This window comes from Peromyscus maniculatus, chromosome 6 (assembly GCF_049852395.1).
Source record: "Peromyscus maniculatus bairdii isolate BWxNUB_F1_BW_parent chromosome 6, HU_Pman_BW_mat_3.1, whole genome shotgun sequence".
Classification (NCBI taxonomy): domain Eukaryota; kingdom Metazoa; phylum Chordata; class Mammalia; order Rodentia; family Cricetidae; genus Peromyscus; species Peromyscus maniculatus.
Genome location: NC_134857.1, coordinates 51,459,924 through 51,474,844, shown reverse-complemented (window position 1 = coordinate 51,474,844; position 14,921 = coordinate 51,459,924).

Below are 14,921 nucleotides of genomic sequence, written 5' to 3'. Positions count from 1 at the left end.
GAGAAATGGTGTCCTGGGGATCCTGGTTCTGTCACTTGGTGGCTTGATGTTCACATAATTTTGTCTTCTTAAATTTTTGTTTTGTTTTGTTTCAAGACAGGGTTTCTCTGTGTAACAGCCCTGACTATCCTGGAACTCACTCTGTAGACTAGGCTGGCCTCGAACTCACAGAGATCCATCTGCCTCTGCCTCCTGAGTGCTGGGATTGAAGGCATGCACCAACACCACCTGGCATCTTCTTAAATTTTTAATGAGCCTTTGATTTGTCATTGGTAGAGTGGAAAAAAAAGGTGATCTGTATGTTTCTTTTAAATATCAAGTGATACAAATGTATGTAACATATTTAAGAATTCAGAAAACAACCAGTGATATTTTTATTAAAAACCAAAAAAAAAACTATATTCATAACTGTACCATTGAGGCCAAGATCCTAAAATGTCTTTTAAATCACTAAAGAATTTTTAAAAAATACTTTCAAGTTAGCATTAAATGTTTTATAAATACTTTCCCATTATTTTTCTCTTTAAATTTGCAATCCTCATAAATCATGTCAGGCAATTTTCAGTAAATGAAAATATGCGACAAATTACTATAAATAAACATTTATCCAACTATATGAGAAAATAAATAGGTTATTAAATATCTTCCTGTGATAATGCATGAATAATAATTAATATACTTTATTAAAAATCACAAAAGGTTAATTGCTATAATCATCTTTTTCAAATGTAATTTTCCACATTTACATTATCATAAATTAACAGCAGAAAAACAGTTTGTCAATTCTGACAGAGGTTTAAGTGGAAAGAATTTCTCAGAGCAATAGAGAAACCACAGATTTTTAGAACTGAAAGAAGCCAGAAATACATCAATCTCTTACAATGGATATGGTATAAAACTACATTTATCCAGAAAATATTTTATTAGTATTTTTAGTAAAGTTAATTATAACAAAACTAAGTGTTTTGGTTTGGTTGGTGTTTTAGTGTGCTTTTCTTTGTTTTGTAACATGTAACTAACAAATTGCAGTTGATACAGGAAAGGTTTTCATGGGCTAATTGTAACATCAAAATCCACACATTGAAGTCTTATCCCTTAGGACCTCAGAATATAAACGCGTGTGGAGACATGACCTTTTCCTAGGAAATTATGTAAAAGCAACTTCCTCAGAATTGGTCTTGGTCCATCATGACCTTCTAAGAGGGTACTAGCACAGACCTCACAGACAGCCAGAAAGACATAGGGAGAAGGTGGCTATTTACAAGCCAAAGAGAAAAGCTCTGAAATAACCAGTCCTGAGATGTCTTGATTTTCGGTCTTCTGGATTCCAGAATTATGAAAAATACATGTTTGATGATGTTAAACCATCCATTTTGTAGATCTTTGTTATGACAGCTCTGGGCAACTAATACAAAGGTTAAATATTCCCACAGCAGTAAGGAAAAGAATGTTAAATGTGGTGACTTTTATAAGATAACTTATATCAAAGGTTAAGATAGATGTGACAAGGAAGGAAATAGGCCACACAGTTCTATGGAGAGCAGCTAACCGCAGGCATGTGTGAAATAAAAAGACTGTCATGATTAGCCCATGTGGAAGAAGTCATGTGAAAAAAACCAACCATTAAAGTTGAAAACCTATGTGATTTAGAGCTTTATGGGGCACTCTTCCAAACAAAGATGTATGTGTGTGTGTGTGTGTGTGTGTGTGTGTAAAATATATGTGAATTTATTCAATATATACTGAATTATTACTCTCTGAGAATATTGTTACATTCCTAAATATAATATATTAATTATGTATATACATATAATATATATATTCCTAAAGAGTAAAATTCAATAATGAAAATCTCATGTTAAATAATAATATTTTTAATGTTAATGTATACTAACAAAATATTAATTATATTAAAAAGTTGAACAAAATTATTCACTCAAATTAGTATAAACTATATATATTCTAGGTATTAAACATATTTATTTGAACATCAAGCATATTATATGCCTGAACTCTTACATATACTTAAGTTGTGTCCACATTTGTTTTGATTAAATTTTATTAGTTAATTTCCATTCATGTTTTCGAATAGACAACACAGCTAATGTTATAAGAAGCATCTATGATAAGGTTTATATTAATTGATAACCCTCAGAATAGTAAGTCAGAACTTAACATGATATGTTCTGGTATCATTATAACATATATATCTGATAACATTATAATCTGTTATCATTATAACATATATATAACATATCTGATAACATTATAAGCCATGATATCAGTTCTGATGTTGTACCGTGACTTCACAGTTTTACAACAGTTAACAATAAAAGAAGTATTTGGTAGATAAAACAAACAGTGGAAGAGTGCTTCCTTTACTCACACATCCTTGGATTCAACCCTTAAGTCTCAGAAACGGGGCATATTGCCTGCTATAATCTCACCTTTTGAGAGATTATGAAGGCATGTGCTAAGTAGTTTTATGTCAACTTGAGACAAGCTAAAGTCATCTGAGAGGAAGGGACCTCAATTAGGAAAATACCTCCATAACATGGAGCTGTAGGCAAGCCTGTAGGACCATTTCTTAATAAGTGATTAATGATGGAGAGCCCAGCCCATTGTGGGTGGTGCCTGGATTCCATAAGAAAGCAGGCTAAGCAATCAGAAGAGCAAACCTATAAGCAGCACCCTCCATGGCCTCTGCATCATCTCCTGCCCTGCATGTGTTCGTGCCCTCGCTGCTTTTGATGATGAATTGTTATATGGAACTGTGAGTGAAATAAACCATTTCTTCCACAAGTTGCTTTTGGACATGGTGTTTCATCACAGCAATTATAACCCCAACTAGACAAGACAGGAAGATCAGTCATTGAAGGATAAAGACATCCTTGGCCACATAGCAAGTTCAAGGCCAATTTGAGCCATAGAGACCTTGTCTCCAAAAAGGAAAGAAAGAAAAGAAAAAAATACAAATTTTTTAAAATAACAACTTTGCCCTTAAATAGAGTATTTGAGGTGGGGCATGAAATACCTGATAATTTTCTATTTCACCAATCCTGAGAATTTCACAAAAACTTTTTCACCTACTTCAGTGCTGCGGGATATCTTTCTGTACACTATGAATATGCGTTGCTTTGGTTAGTTGATAAATAAAACTGTTTGGCCAATGATGAGACAGATAAGGTCAGGCAGTACATTCAAACTGGAGAGAGGGGAGAAGAAAGGAGAGTGGGGCAGACTCCAGCCCGTCACCCAAGGAGCAATAAGATGCCAGCAGATCAGTAATGCCACGGCCATGTGGCAACATATAGATTAATAGAAATAGGTTGAGTTAAGTTATAAGCACTAGCTAACAAGAAGCCTGACCTATTAGGCCTTATGCTTTGTAAATCATATAAGCTTCTGTGTGTTTACTTGGGACCAAGTGGCTGAGGGATGCAGATGGGAGAAATTCGTCCCAACCACAGGGCTGGGCAGGACCAGAAAAACTTCTAGCTACACTTCAACATTTGTACATAGATATATAATCAAATAGTAGTATTAATACATCCACTCTGCTCTTGCACAAATGGAGTTTATCGATAGGACATACAAATGGATTCCCATTCTTAAGAAATATGGGAGACACTTTGCAAAACATCTCTGCCTCCCTGTACTTAGGTAATACAAGCCTCCACTTCTTGGCCTCCTTCACCCCCAAAGCTGCTGAGGATGGTTAACTCAGGACTTGCTCTGTTGCTTCTGTTTCTTTTTTCTTTGGGCTTATATTCTGTCGTGATACTTATACAGCAATCACACCTGCTTTTTAATCTTTATGCCTATATATGCACTGTTACTGCTATGAGAGCCCCACTCTTAATCTGACAAAGGAAGCATAATGTATAGATTTAGAGTGGATTTCAATCTGAAAAAGACCTGGAGTTAATCTTATTTTCATAATTCTGATTCCAGATGGTATGAGAAGCATGTTTGTTTTTCATATCCCTGAATCTATTTTTCCTATTACTTCTAAGCCTAGAAGAATTATGTCCCCGATAAGAATGATTTTTCTTTTAAAAAAAATACTAAAGGAGATTAACATTGAAAGAGACTCAGCACAGTACTATGAAACAAGATTCTAGAATGCAACCATGAAATTAAAAATAAGACAGGAGAATGAAATTATAGGAAACCAGGGAGCAGAGAGGTACAGCATAGACCATACGGTGAAGAATCACCTTTACCAAAGAACTCCAAAGAATTCCAAACACAGAGTCTAATTATAGTTTGTTCTAAAATAAATTGACGCTAAATGTGAGGCAATCGATCCATGTAAATTGTGACTTTATAAATAAAGAAATCTAGAAGTGTAACTGAAAGTCACAAAACTTAAATTTCAAGCAATGGGAGAAACATCCACCATTGTCAATGTGATATGCCCTGACACAGAAGGAGCCACAGGATACAGAGTGAGCCTGTTATTTGGGAGAGGGGAGGGCCAGGACAAACTCAAGAAGAAGCAAAAAGAGTGTAATTTGTAAGTATTACCCTCTGGGATTGCAAGATTGAAATCCGAAGCGAGAAGCTTATGCTGTTTTTATTTCATACATTTTTTTTCCTGTACTCTTGGTCTCCTTCAACCATGTGTCTTATACTTCTAGTAGTAAATACATTGTTTATTTGAGCAAATAACCACACTGAAGAACAGGTCATGAGTAAAATGTTAACAATTACACTTGTGATATTAGAACTATGGCAGGATATTTGCATGTTTATTACCAAACTCTGAATTGTGCTGCTTTTGAAATTTAAAATGAACCTTTTCTGATACCTACATAGCTGATATGGAAGTTTGGAAAAGTTGTTTGATCACTGGTAGGTCATTTTGTCTTCATCTGGTATAGAGCCACAACATCTGTTTCTTCTAGTCCGGAATGATGGCTCTTGATTATAACTAGCACTCATGAGGCTCAGGGAGGAAGGTTACGGTGACTTCAAGGTCAGCCTGGGCTATATAGTAAGTTTTAAGACATCCTGGACTAAAGATAGAGATCCTGTCTCAAAATAATATAAAACAGCAATGTGTAGATGGCCCAGTGGGTAAGTCTGCTTGTTCTGCTAGCATGAGAAAGAACCTGAATTAAAACTCCTAGCAGCCTCAGGAAAGCCACAGGCATGTCCCTTCATGCTTGTAACTCCAGCCTTCTGGGGAGGAGACAGGTGGACCCCAGAGCTTGATGACCTATCAGCCTAGCTGGAAAGACAAGCTTCAGGTTCACTGAGCTATCCTGTCTCAAAGCGGGGGTGGGAGGGAGATGATGGAGGAAGACAGCTGAAATCCTTCTCTGGCTGTTCATTTTTAGTATGTGCACAGTTTTGTATGACCCACCTTGGATTTCTAATCATCTCAAGCTGGATGCTGTGTTTTAACCAGCTTGCACATAGTAATACCTCTGTAGTAATCAGCACTCAGGCTACCATCCTCTATGTACACAGAAAGCCTGAAATCAGCCACGAGCATTGGGTGAACATGATGAATGTGTAAGGGCCCACTCAAAATCTGTGTATCTCTTCCTCACCTAGAATTCCCTTCTGTCAAAATGAAAACACAAGCTGCTAAAATAGAGGCAGCAGGCTGAAGGAGAAAAAAGTATAAGTAGACAATAATTGAACCAGCCAATACCATTCAAATAGCACTGAAGGAGTGATTAGACTTAACAGGCCTCTTTCTAGTCTGGACCAGCTTTCCTAGTCATGTTCAACTTTTTTCCTCTCTAAAATAACCGATTAATAGAAAGAAAATCCTTTCACTGCCCCACAGTGTATAGTCATTTTTGCTCCTGAACATTTTCTTCTCTCTGAAAGCAACTCCACAATTCCTGTGTTCACTTTGGCATATTCTACTCCCATGTATCATATTTGGGGACTCTTCTGATCCTTTCCTTGACTGATGCCTTTCAACAATCATTTTCTCGGCCACATCACAGGCTGAGCTACTCCATCTCTGTTTTCTGACACTTTCATCTATTGTCTGGTACTCTCTGTATGCTTAAAAACACATAACTGTAGCAGAGACAGATGAGCTTTTCATCAAACTTGTTTCTTTTCCTCCTTGGGCTTACAGACACTGCATTTTCCAGCCTTCTTTGTAGGATTTTGAGCATATGATTAAGGAGCACTCTATCAAATGTGAGTGGAAATGATGTGTGACATCTTTGCCTACCTCATTAAACACTTCTCTATGTAGTGCAATCCTATATAGTCTCCTTCTCCACTGTCTAACTTGGGTCAAACAATCACATCCACCTTGAAGTGAAGAAACTGAAGAGCATGGAGCCATTAGAGTATGTACCTTATGAAGGGAAGACTTCCCTGTCTAATACCAACTTCAGAGTCTTATGAAAGTCTTCTGCAGTGTGTGCAATTTACCCACCAGTATTTTGCAATTTTTGTGTTTAAATGTTGACATTACTCAAACTAATACAGGAACTGGCATCAGAAACAGCATTAAATAGTTATCAAACAGTCAAAGGCAAAACAATTGACTTTGGAGATGTAAAATAGATATAGCCCTATGTGATACAAAAAGTTAGAATGAGGTCACTTTTACTTTCTGCTTTCTGCAAAGTATTACAATAAGGACATTAGCTGAAGAAAGAATTAGGTGGTTTGAAAAAAAAAAGAAACTGAAGGGAAATGTGTAATTCAGCAAGGGAAGTCCTTAAAGAATTAGAAACCAGAAAATCCAACTCAAGAAAATAATGGACTGAAGATGATGTTGAAGTACAATAACTCATAATGATTGCTCAGTTAATCAGCTCTGAATAAACCAAATTGAAAACATTCCCTTTCCATGTAAGCCTATGGGTATTCCAGATGCACTAAAAAATAGTCCCATAAAATTGACAAGAAAAGCAAGATGTATTGAATTCTCTCTACAAATATCAGTAGGAATAATACATTGATCAAATAAATATGAGTTTGTTAAATTGATGGCATCTCTAAGCTTCCTAGGAAGGCTGTGGGCCTGAGTAAGTGAGTAATTATAAGGCAAGTATTATATAGCAAGTCCCTGGTTGAGATCAGGCAAATCTGGATGGATAGGCACAGAGAAATAACAACATTGAAGCAGCCTTGATGAGAAAGCTATCGTACTTGATGAGCAAGTAGCTGCTACCAAGCCTATATTCCTGAAAAGTATGTTCTGTATAGCAAACAACTAAACTCATGATTGCCCTCAGAGCTATTTAAGTGGGAGTGGCATATGTGTCTAATCTCAAAATGGTTAACTATTTCCATTCAAAAGCACAGAAAAGTATGTCCAAGTAATATTGAACATAGACAGCCTGTTGGTTTCAATTAATGATTTTCTCCTCAAGTCATTCTCCATGCTATTCTAAGGAAACATTTGATTTTGTTTGGCCTTGGTTTGTTTTTTGAAAGGGATTTTTAAAAATGTTATTATCAAAATAGACCCCAAGTAACAGTAGGAACTCTCTAGAATCTGTTACTGTGATGGTAAGACCCTGCCTAGTTCATGGATAGTAACCAGAATAGTTTCCATGTACAAATCCAGTATGATTTTGAGGGAGTCACTCACTGTTCTCTTTTTAAATGAGAGTATCCTTAGGGTTGTCTATTTTATACCTGTTAACTACAATTCACTAGTAGTAGGTTAGTACTATATGGTTAGGTTTAAATTAAGATGATCATCAAGCAGATCTACAGAATAAGTTAGCATGAGATGAAGCTTCGGTGAGTCTTCTTGAAAATCAACAGTTAAATTGAGGTGGTAGCATATTGAGTTTGGGTGACCATTACAATACACTACACACTGGATGGCTTAAACAAGAGGAATATGTTTTCTCACAGATTTCAAAGAAAGATATCTAAGAACAGAGATCAGTATGTTTAGGTTCTAAAAAGAACTCTCTTCCATTCTTCTTTTATCTCCACCTGAGGAAAAGAAAGAAAGAAGGGTAACATTCTAATACCTTTTCCCCCTAGGGCATCGATCTATTATGAAGAAACTCCCTCAAAAATTCATCTAAATCTGATTATATCCTAAAAGTCCTATGTCCAAGTACCATCATATAGAAGTTAGAGCATCAGTACATGTAAACTAGTATGCTGTCTGCAAGTAAACCAATGCTTTAGTAGTTGAAACCAATCAACCAAGATGCTTTCTGATTTATTAGAACTGGTACTAATAACAGGTTTTGTTCATGTATTTCAAAAATGTGGGTGTATGTGTTGGTTGAAGGATAAATAGAAATATATTTTTCTTATATTCATATATATTTATGTAAAAAGTGAACACATGGGTGATAGGTGGATAGATAGAAGATAGACAGACCAGACAGATAGATAGATGATAGATATACTAAGTATATTCTGAGGAGTTGGCAGTGGTCCAGAGAGTAAGCACTGAGAATGAGGGATCTATGGGTATAAGAGGTGAGCATTGGTGTGTCAGCAAATCTAGAAATTTAAGACAGTTTATAACATAGGAAACAACTATAGAAAATAAACAAGAGCATAAAGACCAAAGCAGGTTCTTCCATGGCTCTGATCAGGTGGATCTTGTTCTGTGGGCCTTGACCAGAAGCTGTCTATTTCATGTAGTTGTCATTTTGATCAAAATACCAAAGACTTGTATAATTTCAGTGAGCTTCCACAGGAAACTCTCAAATTATCCATATGAGGCCTATACTAAGTACTTTTCTGTTGCTGTGATGAAACACAATGACCAAAAGCGACTTACAAAAGAGTTTATTTTGGCTTACAGTTCCAATGCAGTAGAGTCCATCGAGGCAGGGAAAGCATGGCATGACATCAGAACTGCAACCTGGCTGATCATATTTTGTCCACACACGGGAAGCAGAGAGAAAACTGGAAAGAGAACAAGGCTATACAGCCTAAAAGCCCACCCCAGTGATGGAGTTCCTCCATCAAGGTTCCACTTCAAATAGCACTACCAACTGAGGACCAAGTATGCACATACCTGAGCCTATGGGAGACATTTCTCATTCTAACTACACCAAGGCCTTGCTGGAGGAAATCCATGAGCTGTGAGTTCAACAATTTGCTAATCCATTACTAATGAGGTTAGTTCTCTCATGATCAAATCACTCATCAACATTACCACCAGCTGAGGACCAAGTCTACAACACAAAAACCTTTGGGACTACTTCACATCCAGGGAGTAACAAACAATACCATTAAGGCCAACAAAAAAAAATGCCTTAAAACATAGAAATTCAAATGGACTCTGAAAGCATAGGCATTTTTCATTTTAGGATTTCATGTATTCCTCCTGGCTCTTCTCAATGACTGGGGGTGTTTAGGACCACAGAGTGTTTTAGTGAGTAGTAAAACTTTGAAATTCTTAAATATGAGTTCCCACAAAGAGGCTTCTCATCACTGTAGTGATATCAAACAAAAATCAAGTCTTTTTTTTCTAGATTGTCACACCTTAGTTTTTTGACTGGCAAACCTCTGATTAATACTAAGGATAAACAAACAATCACCATGACATCTCTAGAATTCACAATACGTGTTAGCAAAATAAAATGTATTTGGGGATTTTCAAAGTTTTGGTTTGCTGGACACAGCAGAGTAATGACCTTGATGAAAAACTGTGACAAGTGGCTGCATTAATTTTTCACAGTATTACCTTTCAGGAACAAGAATGTCCTGGAGCTAACAGCTAACTAATCTTTGTGTGATCTCAACACTGTTTAACAAGGAACAGGAAAGCAGGCTTGATCTCAGTAATGCCCTGGACAAGAAGTCCCATTGATTCTGTTTCCAAGAGCAAGGAAGGGACAAACAAACTGCCTTTGGTAAAGAACTTTAGGAGCATGTGAAAAATGAACAGGTCAGACACCCACTAAGTTCCTAAGATGAATTTATAGCCAAAGAAGCTGGGTCTGGACTCCAAAGCCATATATTTCCTTGGCTTACCATACTACCTGGATACAGTAAAATTGCATCAGTAACTAGTGACTGTGTGAGCTGTGCAGCTGACGAGAGCATAGTCCACTTCCCACATCCTCTGTGACCCGGATGGTAATAAACAAAGAAGAATTTCCAGTGGAATCAACAACTTTGGGGAATACAGGACAAAAGAAATTTCCTCCATAGACTAGATTCAAAATCCAATAAATGAAGTTCTTTTACAGATAGTCTTCAGCATACCTACTGCTAGAAGTCATAAGGGGCTCTAGACCAGAAGCAACCATCTCTCTCACTACTCCACTTCGACCATAGGAGTTTTTAGTCTACCATTGTGTGGAGCTGGAAGTTTTCCTATGTCCTGCCCGGCCCTGAGGTCCTGCAGCCACTTATAAAATAATCACCCAGAAGCTTATGCTAATTACCGACTGTATGGCCTATGGCTCAGACTTCTTACTAGCTAGCTCTTATAACTTAACTCAACCCATCACTATTAGTCTATGTATTGCCACATATCCCATGGCTTGACCTGCATCCCATTACATGCTGTTCCTTGAATGGTGGTTTGGCGTCTCCCCTTACTCTCCTTTCTCCTCTCACTCTCTCTCTTGGATTTTCATACCTGGCTCCATCCTGCCCTGCCATAGGTCAATGCAGCTTTATTTATTAACCAATCAGAGCAACATACATTCACAGCATACAGGAAGATATCTCACAGCAATTGTGTGTGGCACATTATGGCAGCAGTAATATATTTCCGTAGGAAGAGCCATGTGATAGGTTTTCTTTTTAGTTCATACTACCAGATAGCATGAAGTCATATTCCACTCTGCAAAGAAGTGCTCTGCTCCCAAGAGGTGAGGAATGTGGAACTATATGCTGTCTCTGGGTGTGCCCTTTGGGGAAGTGTAGGAAATCAATTTCTAGCCTTCTGTATAAAAGATAAGAAACACAGCTTGGTTTTTGTATTTGGAAGTTTTCCTGTGTCCCGGCTGGCCAGTGGTCAGGACAAATCTCTACTACTCACATCCCCCAAGCAAACACACAGAGGCTTTTATTCATTATAATTGCTTGGCCATTAGTTCAGGCTTATTACTGACTAGCTCTTATACTTAAATTAACCCATAATTATTATCTATGTTTAGCTACGTGGCTTGGTACCTTCTCTCAGTTCTGCCTTGTCATCTTGCTTCCTCTGTGTCTGGCCTGTGACTCCTGACTCTGCCTTTCCTCTTCCCAGAATTCTCCTTGTCTGCTTATCCCACCCATACTTCCTGCCTGGCTACTGGCCAATCAGCGTTTTATTTATCAACCAATCAGAGCAACATACATTCACAGCATACAGAATGACATTCCACAGCACTTCCCCTTTTCTATCTAATGAAAAAGGAAGGTTTTTTAATTTAATATAGTAAATTTATATATAATAGAATAGTTATCAAGTAAGAATTACAGTTATAGTATCTAGTCTATATTTGGCAAAATTAAAGAAAATATTCTATCATCTATCTTATATTTGTGAGTCTAAAGTATTATATCAAATTTATCTTTTATCATAACCAAAGAAAATTATAACTACCTAGTCTTCAACTACATCAAAGACCCAGGAAGGAAATAATATTACCTAGTAAAACAGGAAGTGTAAACAAGTGACTTCTAAAAAACGAATTATGACAGAAACAGCCAGGGCCTGGACAGTCACCCAAGGTTTTTCTGCACCTTGGCCTAAGGTTTAGTGTATCTGACAGACTCATTTGTAAAGTAGGATGTACACAAGGCCTACAGCTCTACTTCACATTCAGTGCAAGTATTCCATGTACCAGATAAAATCGAATTCCACCAATGTCCTGTCATGATTCAGGATTTTAAATTCTGGAAATTGCTGGTGTTTTTGAAATTCAGCTTCCCATTCTTCTCAGTTTGTGGGTGGCTTCATCTTGGCATCCCATTCTTCTTGGCTTGTGGGTGGTTTCATCTCTTTTATTAAATGCCAATCTACCATTGAGAGGCTAGACTCCATCAGAGTAGTTACTCCTTCAAGAATAACTGTTTCAACTACTGTTCCACTGCATACCAGAAGCCAGCAGTCCACTGCCTGTTCAGCTGTCTTCAAAGAAAGGGGCACTGTACCTTTTCCAGATTGCAAAGCCAAAACAGCCATGGTGCCATACTGTCCTGGCCTCAGGGGACACCTGTTGCCAAATCTGCAACCAGACTTGTCTTGGCAAGGATTGGTAATCTTTTGGTTTGTGTCCTGTTTGTCCATTTTGGATAGCATATACTGTCAGCAGTTGATGCAAGGGCACTTTCTTGCCCAGTGGCTAACTTTTGCCACAATGAAAGTTAACTCCATATGCCGTTTCTTCAATGCCCATATTTTCTCTGAAGTAGATTGGTGCTGCCAGGAGCTGACATGTCTCATAGTCATAAAAAAAAAAAAAGAAAAAAATCTGTTATTAAAACATTTTAAATGCCATATTCTGTAGATCTCTGAAGGGTTTGAAGATGACCTATCTATTTAAAATATATCTGCTTGACTTTGAGAACAGACGTAATATGACTACAAGTTCAATTGTGATGTCTTACTACTAACTTTAATTTCTTTATATCCTAATAGTTGATAATAATAACATTCAAGGATTAGCAAATTGCATTACATTGCTAAATAAACTATATGTTTATTTAGGTACAATATCCTGAACAAGATTAGAAATATACATACAGCATTTTCTAACAATATCAATATCAACATATATAATTTGTATACAATATATAAAAATCAGTCCAATGTAAAGTATTTAAAACTAGTAGTTGTCTTTTAAAAGTAGATTCAATAATCTACCTTTTTAATCTATACATTTCTTTTATCTTTTCAGGGTAGATTCAAGTAGATCAAGCTATAGAGAATCCTCAGTAGTTAAGAGTGTGTTCTGCTCTTGCAGAGGACTCAAGCATGTTTCCCAACACCCATGTCAGGTAGTTCACTATCACCTGTAACTCCAGCTCCAGGGGATACCACACCCTCTTGTGGCCTCTGAGGACATGTACTCATGCACACATATCTACACATCCCCATACATGTACTCATAAGTGAAACATCAGGTTTTTTATTAGGTACTTGTTCTAGAACATATTTGTCACTAGAAGATTATTATGAAGCAACTATTGATAGATATACATAGACACATATGATAACCAAAAGAGCAGAGCATGGTAGAAACTGGTAAGCATACACACACACATTTCCTTTTCTTCCTGGATCAATTCTCTCAGCCTCACTGAAACAAGCTGTGGTATGTCTTCTCCAAAAAACACACAGGTAGAACTGATGTGTGACTGTGCCATTGTACACTTCCTGTGGAAGATCCTCCACACTCTTTTATAGCTCAAATTAGAAAACCACAATTATCTTGGGGAACATTTGCATACAGAGATGAAATCATAAGATGTGAGGAAATTTGGTTCCAGCAAGAATCACTACTTGGAAGACCAGAAATTTATGCAGAGTGGTTTTGTAAACTATAAGTGATCATTTTTTTCTCTTAAATCATGGAGAATTTAGGGAATATTTGTTACAGAAGCTACCACTGTCCAAATTAACTTCTGTTTGTGGCAGTTTCAGATTCACATACATCTATAATGGAAAGCACAGCTTCTGCGATGAGTTTTCTGAATAAGGGGTACACAATGGCACTATTGCTTCACTTATCACCCCAATTTCAAGTAGGCTATTGGAGCCTAATAGATACCAACTGTATTTTACATTTCTTTGTGTATCTGTGGTCATTTGAATGTAAATGGCCCCCATAAGCTCATGGGGAGTGGCACTAGTAGGAAGTTGGGCTTTGTTGGAGTGGGTATGGCTGCTGTGGAATAATCTCTTGGTATACTGTGAATATGCATTACTCTCATTGGTTAATAAAAAGCCGACTAGCTAATATCTAGGCAGGAAAAGGTTAGGCAGGACTTGAGGACAAAAGAAGAGTGTGGGAGTAGAAGAGGGTAGAGTCACCAGCAAGATGTAGAAAGAAGCAAGATGAACATGCTGTGCTGAAAAAAGGTAGAGCATAGATAAAAAATATGGGTTAATATAAGTTGTAAGAGCAAGTTAGTAACAAGCCTAAGCTATCGAATGAACATTTATAATTAACAATAAGTCTCTATGTGGTTATTTGGGAGATGGCCAACGGTCTCAGTGAAAACCTCTGCTTACATATGGTCTTGTTGAAGGAAGTGTGTCACTGTGGGAGTGGGCTCCAGGGTCTCATATATGCTCAAACCATTCCCAATGTGGCAGTTCACTTCCTGTTGACTTAGGGTCAAGATGTAGGATTCTCAATGCTTTCTCCAGCACCGTGTCTGCCTGCAACCCACCATGTCAAAACATGATGATAATGGACTAAACCTCTGAAAATGTAAGCCACCCCAATTAAATGTTTTTCCTTTCTAAGAGTTGTCATGGTCATGGTATCTCTTCTCAGTAATAGAAACCCTAACTAAGACTAACTATATATAACCCTAACTATATATATACTGTCTTAGTTATATATATAGTCACTCAATAATATCTGTTAAATTCTGTTTAATTTCTCAAAGTTTACATACAAACACATGTATATTTCTAGCAGGTGGATGTTTCTCATACTTCTTTCCAGCAATGGCAATGTTTCACTGGAGTCCTACTTTGGGGGAAACTATAAATTCTAATGTATTGTAATCAAGAAGAAAGAAAATCCTACCAAGATAAAAAGGCTGCTCCAATGGCATATCAGTACTAAGTGCCAGAATCCACAGAACAATTGAGAAAAATCACAGTCCTAGAAATTTTATACAAGGGAGTGTATTCTATCCACCCACCCTCACTGCCCCGCAAACTTGAATATGGGGGGAATTTCCATGTTTGTGGCCATGATAATTTTCATAGACAGGATGAGCCAAAAATCACTAGTCACCTAAGAGTGCTTCAGACAGCCTTGGTCTTT